Source organism: Vigna angularis, chromosome 8 (genome assembly GCF_016808095.1).
Source record: "Vigna angularis cultivar LongXiaoDou No.4 chromosome 8, ASM1680809v1, whole genome shotgun sequence".
NCBI classification, from domain to species: domain Eukaryota; kingdom Viridiplantae; phylum Streptophyta; class Magnoliopsida; order Fabales; family Fabaceae; genus Vigna; species Vigna angularis.
This window is the reverse complement of record NC_068977.1, coordinates 5,225,277-5,237,329: the sequence shown is the minus strand read 5'-3', so window position 1 is coordinate 5,237,329 and position 12,053 is coordinate 5,225,277.

Below are 12,053 nucleotides of genomic sequence, written 5' to 3'. Positions count from 1 at the left end.
TTATTTTATTTTTCGATTTTTAACTTCAAAGAACTCAGGTTTCTTTTATTATGTTAACATTATAAGATTTCATTATTTTCAGCATTTTTTGTTATATTTTTCTCAGATATTAAGATTAATAAGTTTCAGAATTTTACAAAATTAATCATTTAAATAAAATTGGTAAAATCAGAAATTAAAGTAAATAGGGGAAAAGAAAGGACAAAAATTGGCATCCGAGACAACACAGGGTGTCATAAACATGAAGGCAAGGGTGGTGGGTCTGCCCTACATGTGCAGGAAACAGCATCTTATAATAATATCTGATTTCATTATTCCAAAATAAATAGCAAAAATGAAAATAAATATGTTTCTCTTTGTCTTATCCCATGATCATAGCATATTAGTGGACCATATGATTAAGTTGCATTTGACTGTTTAATTACTGAATGACTTTGCATAAGGCCATTTTAATTTCTTATCCAAAAGCCATTTCATGAAAGTGTATTGCACTATTTCTTTCATTGATTAAAAGTAAATTATATAACATCTCTTGTTATATTAGTTTTTTAATTAAAAATGGTCATTAAAGTAATCTTCAAAAGATTTAAATATTTATCTATTACTTTTAAAAAAAAAACTATTTAAACTTTTATCTCATCAATACTTTATTTTTTTTCATATATATATATATATATATATATATATATATATATATATATATATATATTTATATATATATATATATGGTTTAATAGGTTCGGAAGTCCCTATATTTGCGGGTTCGTTTCAATTGGGTCCTTCAATTTTAGAAGTGATCAATTGGGTTCCCACCACCGGCTTAATTTAATATTTTTAATAATTTCTAATTATATTTTCATTTATTAATATATTTAACAATTAAAAATGTTAAAAATCCATCTATACAGCTCAAACGGTGCCACCTGGATGTCATCTATATTTAACGAAAATGTTATTATTGAATCAAATTGACCAAATTAGAGATCCAATTGATCACTTCCAAAATTAGAGGACCCAATTGAAACGAACCTGCAAATATAGGGACCTCCGAACCTATTAAACCTATATATATATATATATATATAATTGGGTTTGAAACTAATTCAAATTAATCTAGATTTAGTTTGATCTAGTCTTAATCCAAGTCTAATTTGATCTTGATTAAACTATGATCTACCTAGGTCAACTAAATTTAGGTAAATATGGGTTGGTCCTAATTCAAAAAAATGTAAACTCATCTTGATTTAGTTTGGCCCGAGCTTAAGCTAATTCGGCTTTATTTAAGTCCAAAGGCTTAGGTTGATTCTAGTTCGACCTAAATCCAAATAGAATAGATTTGACTTAAGCTTGATCGGACTAAAATCAATCCAAGTCTAGTTTTATTTGGCTAAACGTGAGTTGACCCAACTGAAATGAACTTGAACTCACCTAACTCGACTAAATATTTATTGTTCCGACTTAGTTCAACTTGAACCTCGAGCACGTGTTAGGTCTGAACCAACTTGCTTAAAATCAAGCTAACATTAATTAACCAAAACCTATGTTTACTTGGCTTAAGTTAAGTCTAGTCCGACTCTGATCAAGACTCATGCCTATTTGGTTAAAGTTAAGTCTAATTTAACTTAGACAAGACCTACACATACCTAGCTTGAGTTAGGTTCAGACTAGCTCAATTTGACCCAACTTAAATTGACTAGACTTGATCCCAACCTATATTAACTTAGTTTGACCTTACATAAATCGGTGTTATCTTATTTATGATCTAATTTAACATTTCACATTATTTAAAAATAGTCACATATTGAGAAAAAGAATTTGTAAATATAAAATGAAAATTTATGAAAAACTTTAACAAAAAAAAAATTAATCAAGATCAATTAAATAAGATTATCATTATTGATATTTTTAAATTTTTAATAATTATTTAACGTTTAAATATTTTTTTAATTTGATAGTGATTGAATTACTTTATTCAAATAAGAAAAATAAAATTAAAAAAATTGAATAATCTTTTTCAAACAAAACATTTGATAAATAAAACGATTAGAAATAAAATCTCAAATTCAATATATTTGAACGTATGTAAGATTATGAAATTTTTTATCCAGGTACACATATAAGTAATACTTTCTAGATAATATTTTCTTAAATATGTGAAGGAGTTTCAGAAGATAGTTTTGTCTACCAAATATACTCATAGGGTATACTAAGAATAGTATCAGATGGAGGAAACCAAAAAATCCCTTTCCTGGAGAGAGATAAGTGCAACATTAGGCTTATGATCGATCTTTATAGGGTCACCAGGTTTCGAAACGCAAAAAGTCATTCCAGGCGACATAGAACTGAAATTTCAAGTTCATCATGCTATAAAATTCGTTGTGAACACAGTAAAGGTGCTTGTGAGATCAAGGAAATGGCAGTGGCCAGTTAATGGGAGATTATAGTGTCGATGTTCTCTCATGTTTTCTCCCATGCCACGGATCAAAGAGCTCGCACAAGATCACGGTTTAGTTTGTTCAATGGTTACATCTAATTGTTGAGGCTATAAGGTCTTTTGAGACTTCATTGTTTTCTGTCAAAAGACCTTATGGCCTTTTTTTGTTCTCATAAATTGAGATTTGGTGTAACAGTGGTATGTATAAAAATCGAACAGAGCAATGAAATTTTATTGAGAAGTAAAACTGTCCCAGTACAAATAATACGTGGCTAACAATGAAAATGTCAAATGCAGAAAATAAAACTGTATGAGTCACAGCGTGTTCCATTCCTGTAAAAGAATAAAGGAAAGGAACTTAGAGAATTATCCACACTGAAATCAGAGAAGAAGAATTTGAGGAAAAAATGATTGCAGAAAGAGGGACCATACCACCGACTGACTATCCCTGAATGAAATCCCTCCATTTAGTATTTCCTCTCCTCTCACGTGTCCCTCTGCGCACTCACATGCCTTCATCTTTGTTTGACAGGTGGCCACTAGGTGTAACCGTTTCTCGCCCCTTAATACTGTCATGCTTTATGCGCGTGACAATACTCCCATCTTGAATAGCAACCTTGTCCTCAAGGTTGAAGTGAGGGTATGTGTTTCGACTGAGTCGGTGAGGACCTTGTTAAAACATACAAACTTACTTGTCGAAGACGGGCGGGCGGACGGCGAAGATGCATGGACCGAGCGGACACTACTGAATTCCACGAACCGAAGCAAGCTGAACTGGCGGACGGTACAAAGATGGACGGACGCTGCTCCACACTCCAAGCCGGGCGGACGCCCTCTTACTCCAGGCGCTGCTCCATGCTCCAAGCCGGGCGGACATCCTCCTTCTCCAGGCGCTGCTCCGTGCTCCAAGCCGGGAGGCCGGGTACTTGCTAAAGGCACTCCGACGCTCAAGTCAGTAATATGACAGAGCAGTTTGTGATGCATGGATGCATCGTAAGGAAAAGTTGTCCAGAACTCATACCTGAGACCTTTATTTATAATGATCGTAATGGGCTTTTACCATTAATGGGCCTGATGAAGGCCCCTTTTACCTTTAGTGGGTTTGATAACGGCCCAAGTACGAACGGTTGGAAGGATGATCGGCCAGGGATGTCAACTTGTGCGTGTGGCCATCTGACTTTGCTGACCGGTCACACTGGACGCTCGGTCCTTTTGCGTACCTGGGCGGACGGTCGAATCATGTCTGGCAAACCTTGGAGGGTCGCCCGGTCTATTGAGCAACCGGGCAGCGATAACTTTGACGCTCGTTCTTGGCGCTCGGCAGTGGACGAACGGTCTTCATTGTGACTAGGGAAGGGGTGCGACCTTGGACGAACGCTCGGTCTTGTTTGTGACTTGGGGGGCGGGCGACTTTGGACGAACGCTCGGTCTTGTTCGTGACCTGGGGGGCGGGTGGCCTGTGGTTGTCCGTACATCGCTCGGTCCTGCTGGTACATAAGTCCCCCGAGCCCGAGCATAATTTTATTATGCGTAGGGGTATTGTAGATGGCCCCTCATGCTGAACGCTCGGTCTTGGCGCTCGACATGGACGAACGCGTGATCCTTGATTCTGACCTGGGCGAACGGTCTTGGATGGACGCTCTGGTTGTCTTTTCGTACGGCGTCCGGTCCTATTGGTACATAAGTCCCCCGAGCCCGAGCGTAATTTTATTATGCGAGGGGGTTATTATTGGACGTTTGCTTGGATGCCCACATTGGACGGTCAGTCCTGTTTGGTTAAAAGGATGGAAGTTCGGCCTTGGCACTCGACCAGGGCGGACGTTCTTGTGCTATCCGCCCGCTCGGTCTATGCTGGGACGACCTTGGCTGAGGCCGGATGGCCGAGTGCTTGTTGAGGCCGGACGGCCAATAGAGTAGGCCAATTTGTCGGACGGTTGAATGTTGAATGCCAGATTTGGCTAAGTACCTGAACGATCAAGGTTAATGCCGGACGGCCTTGGAGGCCAACTTGCCGGACGGTTGAATGTTGAATGCCGGATTTGGCTAAGTACCTGAACGATCAAGGTTAATGCCGGACGGCCTTGGAGGCCAACTTGCCGGACGGTTGAATGTTGAATGCCAGATTTTGGCGAAGTACCTAAGACCGAATAGCCGGACGGTTGATGCCGAACGACCGAGGGGTGAATGCCAAATCTGGCTAAGGTTGAGGCCGGACGGCTAATACTTGAGGTCGGATGGCCGGGAATGGGGGCCGGATGCTCATATCTCTCATGGTCACCACTGGGTATTTGAAATCCCACGGCCCCACGGTGGGCGCCAAATGTTTCGACTGAGTCGGTGAGGACCCTGTTAAAACATACAAACTTACTTGTCGAAGACGGGCGGGCGGACGGCGAAGATGCATGGACCGGGCGGACACTGCTGAATCCCACGAACCGAAGCAAGCTGAACTGGCGGACGGTACAAAGATGGACGGACGCTGCTCCACACTCCAAGCCGGGCGGACGCCCTCTTACTCCAGGCGCTGCTCCATGCTTCAAGCCGGGCGGACGTCCTCCTTCTCCAGGCGCTACTCCGTGCTCCAAGCCGGGAGGCCGGGTACCTGCTAAAGGCACTCCGACGCTCAAGTGAGTAATATGACAGAGCAGTTTGTGATGCATGGTTGCATCGTAAGGAAAAGTTGTCCAGAACTCATACCTGAGACCTTTATTTATAATGATCGTAATGGGCTTTTACCATTAATGGGCCTGATGAAGGCCCCTTTTACCTTTAGTGGACGAACGGTCTTCATTGTGACTAGGGAAGGGGTGCGACCTTGGACGAACGCTCGGTCTTGTTTGTGACTTGGGGGGCGGGCGGCTTTGGACGAACGCTCGGTCTTGTTCGTGACCTGGGGGGCGGGCGGCCTGTGGTTGTCCGTACATCGCCCGGTCCTGCTGGTACAGTATGCTTTCTGTACTTCTTCAATGGCTTCCCATGAATTGTCTGCGTCATAAAACGAATTCCATTGTATCAGCACCTCGGTTACTTCTCGTCCGTTTCTGTTAACCACTCTTTTGTCCAGAATCTGATAAGGTTGCATGATTGGTCCCACTTCAGTAGTAGTAAGAGGTAATGGAAAATATGGTTGCTTAGGATCTCCATGAAATTTCTTAAGCAATGAAATGTGGAACACTGGGTGTATTTTTGCGGAATCTGGGAGTAGGAGTTTGTAAGCAACCTTGCCAATCTTCTCAATAACTTTAAAAGGTCCAAAGTACCTTAAGCTCAACTTTTGATTCCTTCTCAGGGTCACCGAATGTTGCCTGTAGGGTTGTAATTTCACTAGAACAAGATCCCCTACTTAAGAAAACATCTCTTCTTTTCTTATCCGCTTGCCCCTTCATATAATTCTTAGAATGGTGAAGCTTAGCTTTTAATTTCTTCAATAAAACATCACGGTTCTTTAAGCTCTCTTGTAGGTCTACGGGGTCATTGTCACTATGCTCATATTTAATTATAGTTGGTGGTAACTTTCCATAGACCGCTTGGTAGGGAGACATACCAATACTATGGTGAAAAGATGAATTATACCAAAATTGAGCCCATGGGAGCATCTCCAGCCATTTCTTAGGATGGTCAAAGACAAAACATCTGAGATACATCTCCAAAGTTCTGTTTAAATTTTCGGTTTGGCCGTCGGATTGAGTATGGTATTATGAGCTCATGGCTAAAGTGGTGCCTTGATACTTGAATAATAACTTCCAAAAGTTGCTGATGAAGACTCTATCAGACACAATGGATTTTGGAAATCCATATAATTTGACAATATGTTGAATGAAAATTTTAGATACAGTTTTGCTATTAAATCCTGTCTTTAATGGAATAAAGTGCGCGAACTTTGAAAGTCTATCAATGACCACCATGATATTGGAATAACCCTGCGAAATTGGTAAGCCAACAATGAAATCCATAGCAATGTCTTCCCAAATCAAGTTTGGAATTGGTAGGGGTTGCAGCAGACCAACTGAATGACTTTAGCTTGCTGGCAAATAGAGCATTCCTTCACAAACATCCTTATATCTTCCCGCATTTTGGGCCAAAAAAATTGAGCACTCAGTCTAGCCATAGTTCTTGTAGTTCCCGCGTGACCACCAATTTTTGATCCATGGAATTCTCCTATAATCTGATTTATCAGTTCTGCATGATTTGGCAGCATAATTCGCCCTTTCCACGTCAAAATATCTTGCTGTATTGCATAGTCCCCCTTCTTCCCTGAGTTGTTCTTGCATTCTGGAAAAATTTTCATCAATTCCTCATCTTTTCTGGTTGCTTCTGCAATTGACCAAGCCATTGCAAAGCTCCTAGATAAAGCATCAACAGGGATATTCTCTTTCCCTGGGGAGTATTGTATTGTCAAATTGATAATGCTAAATTTTACCATTATTTAAGCATCATTTTAGTAGCAAAATCAACTCCTTTCTAACTTATAACTTGTTAAATCCTCTTCTTTTGTCTTGTTGTAACATCCCAAAATACAGTAATTACCATAATCAGAATTAATTACATTAAACCAGTAAAACAATGCAGTCTTTACATTTCTAAACGAGCGTCAAAAGCCGAACGGCTTAAATTACAGAAATAAACGAACGCAATAAAGACAGGAGTTCAGAGACGAACGGTCTTACAAAACTATGACCGAACGTCCAAAAATAAAACTAACAGACAACAAAAGAAAACACGCGAGCGCTTTAAGGCTCAGCTTTAACTTCCACTTCCACCAGATTTGCGTCTTCCAAATTTTCTTCTTCTAGCACCTCTTCAAGTGACGCACCTCCATCTGCTCACATCCACACGGATGATCATTGCAATGACAGGACGAACGTACATAGACAAAACGACAACACAAGGAAAACGAAAGGGTAAGCTTAAGTAATTTAATTCATACGTCAACATATACACTAACATTTCAATTCATACAAACACATAACTCAACATATAACATCATCCAAAATATATATATATATATATATATATATATATATATATATATATATATATATATATACTAGACCGACCGTCCGGACTGTATGAATCTGTGTAGTTACAAGCGTCCTTGCACCCGAGTGATGTAGTAACTGGGATACACCAAACAGTTGCCACTCGAGGTCAGTCCGTTCTTACGTCGCCCATGTTAACTTATGGACTAAGGACCTCCTGCCGTTCCCACACATGACATACTTCCTCTACATGAAGATAGTACTCACGGAACATCAGGATGGACAGCGAGTCTTAACTTATCCATAGTCATACTTTACCAAATTTACTGTTCAATATATATATATAAGAGTCGTTCCTCCCCGGAACGCTCGTTCAAATTCCATAATCGTATAATCATTCAATATAGTGTTCGCACTTCAACATCTTATAATTTATCATCATTTCTATCTTTAGTTTTAAAAATATAAAATAACGAACGTTCATACTTCTAAAGAACGAAGACGAACGCTAAAGAATAGATTTAGAAGGCTCGTTGTCAAACCGAAGAAATCAATACGTACTTACATGACGAACGTGACTACTACTAGAATCAGTTGAATGAACCGACTCTTAGAGATATAACATCAATGTTCAGAATAATTTAGGTGCAAAGACTTTAGACCAAATTCAAATGGATAAAGATACAAAAAGACGATTATTTAGTGATACTGAGAGCAATTGGTTTAACAGGATCGACTGCCAGTCAATGACCGAAAGCAAATATTCATTTACTGATAATTTGAGACGAACGCTATTTACGTATGTTCTGAAATCAAAGGTATGGACGAGCGTTCGGTATAAGACCGTACACTTCTTAGGACGAACGCTAGACCGAGCGCTACCAATTTATAAGTATAAGGGATAATAACTTAATTTAAATTACAAGATTACCACTAGGCTGAGCCGAACGCTCAACCTAGTATTTCACGGGACACTCGTTCTCGATCGGGACTCTTTTCAGATAAAAGAATTCCTTTTTAAGGAAATGACTAGAAACCGAACGGTATAAGACCGTACGATGACGAACGCAGCTTATCATAGTAATAATTATCATATTCATATTTTTCATCTATTCTAACTCAACATTTCTCATACGATTCATAATCATATAATCTCAGATTCCTCATTTAATTTACATACATTATAGAATTCATATTAACAACTCATACTATACAAAATCATCCATATTCCAATTCATACGTACCAACCAGCACATTCTATATTCATTCATGCATAATAGCGATCGTTCAGTCATACTCAAACAGCATACATCTCATACATTCTATTTCTATCATACTTGCACACAATCATCTACGTATAAACTAAATTATTAAGCTTCCCTTACCTGGATAGCAGTGTACTCCCCAAAAAGCAAGGTTTAGTTCGTCCTCTAACAGCGGTCTACCCTCAGGTTTCGCTCAACAACTTGCACTTAATCTAAAACACCAGAAATCAGAAACAACTCAGACCTATAACCCATGCATGCAACCAGAACTAGGGTTCGCATGAAACCAAATGGACGAACGGTTAGCAACGAGAACTTACCAGCTCAGATCCCAATTCTGTTCGGTCCAGAATGACGCTCACGTCTCAGGGAACGTTTCTACGGTTCTGAAACGTGATCGGAGAAGAAGGTGATGAGTTACAGTAGAGAGAAGGTGAACTGGTTCTAGAGAGAAGGTAGAGAAAATGAAGAGTTGAGTTCTGAGGAAGAAGAAGAGTGCGTGCAGGTGAGAGAGAGTTTTTTCAAAAACTCAGTTTTGTTAATTTCCACGCCCAAACGAACGAGCGTCTCCTCTGCTGACACCTGCACTCCCACTTCTGATTTCAGAAACTTCTAACGTGACACGTGGCGCTCGTGCATGCAGTGCAAAGTGCGTTTTTAATGCACTGGACGTGTGGCGTGGGTGCATTTATGGAAGCTGACAGGTGACTCAGCAATGTATTAATTGAGATTAGACAAGATAATTATGGTTTAATTTTTCCGAGGTCTCACACTTGTTTTCTTAATAACTGTGTTTTTGGCTACTTTGATGAACTTTCATCAATAATCCCTTATTTTGTAGCTAAAAATGACCTTGGAAGAGTCTCCAACAATGTATAGAGCTGAACCAAAGAAAGCACACGCAGAAACGCTCGTCACCAGCAAGAGGACGCTCGTCCAGGACATTTAGAGGGGACGCTCGTCCAGCAAAAGACAAGAGAGAACGCTCGCCAGGAGATAGCACGCTCGTCCAGAGTGGAAACACGAGCGGACGCTCATCCAGAGGCAGAAGTGGACGCTCGTCCAGCCAGGCAGAAAAGGACGCTCGTCCAGCCAGGCAGAAGTGGACGCTCGTCCATCCAGGCAGAGAGGACGTTCGTCAGCAAGAAGAGGATGCTCGTCCAATGAGATGCGCAGTGGACGCTCGTCCAGCAAAGAGAGGAGAGGACGCTCGTCCAGCGAGAGAAGAGGACGCTCGTCCAAGGAGGCGCTCAGTGGACGCTCGGCATCGAAAATTGGACGCTCCTTCATTTTCAAAGGACGCTCGCCCTTATCCAGATTGTCCGCGCCCGGGCGCGACAGAGGGGCGCCGGGCGCGATTTTCCAGAGAGTTTCACGCCCGGGCGCGAAACAAAGAGGGCGTCGGGCGCGACTTTTGCTGATGTGTCTGACAGAGCTTATTTAACCATAAAACGCGAAGGGGTTTGGGTCTTTGGTTCTTTGGAGGCGCGATTTCATTCTGAGGAGAGCTTGGAGGGCTGCTAGGGCTCGTGGGAACACTCCCTTCTTCCTCTTGGGTTCTTCATCTTCTTCCATGGCCATTTTGTAAGCTTAAAGGCTCTCCATGGAAATGGAGAGCCAAACCCATCTTGTTGGGGTTAGTTGTAGCCTTTGAATCTTGTGTAATTGTTGAATGATTTGAATATATATATGCCTTTTCTATCAATTGCTAGTATTCTTGTTTCCGATCTTAAAGCTTGCATGTAATGGGGACGTTCATGACTTGATTTTGGGGTTTTATGGATTATGGGGACGTAAGATGAAACCCAGAACTGAAATAGGAGTCCTTGTGGTTCATTGATTCTAGGGATGGAAGATGATTCATATGTTGTCTTAGATCCTAGCTCTTTAATGCGGGTTTGCTTGTTAGATTGTCCAAGGGATTGGAGTTTGATAAGGAAAACCTAGGCTCTTTCACCTAAGGGATTAGGGCTAGAGTGTTTTAGTGGATTGACTTTAGGAAATTGATAGAGGAGATGAAATTGGTCATATACAAGAGTGCATTGGTGAAAACTAACCTTAACAATGTCATTTCATACCATTTCTAGTCTTTTCCATTTCCAAGTGTCTTCAATACCAAAGTCCAACCTTGTAATTACTTGTGAATGTTTGTTTTTGCACTTGTTCTGTAAATTGATGTTATGTTCTTGAGTCTAGATGAGTTGTTAATCGCACAATTCTCTAGTATTACGAGTCTCTTGGGAAAACGATACCTGGTCTTACCGATTTATTACTTGAAGCGATTCGGTACACTTGCCGAAAATCCCTAACAAGTTTTTGGCGCCGTTGCCGGGGACTCATGTCAATACTAGACTTTTGTGAGGTTTCTAACTTATGTAGACTTGATTTTGTATATAGAACTAACTCTTTTGTTGTAAATAGATTTTCAGTTTTGTTTGGGCTAATTTGTAGCTTTAGCCTAGTTGTGTCTAAGTGTATATGCAGGGAGATGTTCATCATGGAGGACTGCAGCCTCAAAAGCATCATGAAGACCCTGAGTTTGAAGGAAATTATAGGACACAAGGAGACAACTATGTTGAGCATCACAAGCTGCCCCAACTTCTTCTTCCTTTGAAGATGCTCCAAGTGCTAAGTGAAAGATGAAGAAAGGGAGAAGGAAAACCACCACCCTTTGATGAGAGACAAGGAACTCAAGCCTAGCAAGCCAAAGTTGATCAAGAGGATTGAGTATTTAAAGATGTCAAGGTAGTGGAAGGGCTAAAAAGAAGAATTCAAGCTATGAGAGTTGATTTGGTGGCTAGAAAGTGGTTCAAGAAGAGTTGGTAGAAGGAGCACACCAACATCAACATTTGCACTTCATTGAGTAATCCGTCAAACTAATGACGTTAAACAAGCGCTTTTGGGAGGCAACCCAGTTTTCTTACCCTTTTTACTTGTGTTTGTATGATTTTTGTGTCATGTGCATTAGTAACTTAGGTTTTGCATGTTTGTGTAGTTTTGAATTGTTGTAATTTTTGAGTTGTGATGTTGTTTTTATGGTTTGTATAAGTGTATTAGGTTAGTTTTAGCTTGTTTGGTGTGTGAGTGCATTGAATGAAGGTCTAGAACCGAAAATCACATGGTGAGTGGCCAATTTCGTAGAAATCTGCATTATGCAGAAAACTGATGTGGCGCCCAGCGCCCCCTGGCTGAGGGGCGCCCAGCGCGAGCTGCATCAGGGCCATCCTTCACCCAACTGACTGAGTGGCGCCCGGCACCCCCCTGCTGAGGGGCGCCCGGGCGCGACCTACACTAGTGGCCTCCTGCACTCAATTGGCCGAGTGGCGCCCAACATCCTCTGCTGAGGGACGCCCGGGCGCGAGCTGCACCAGGGGC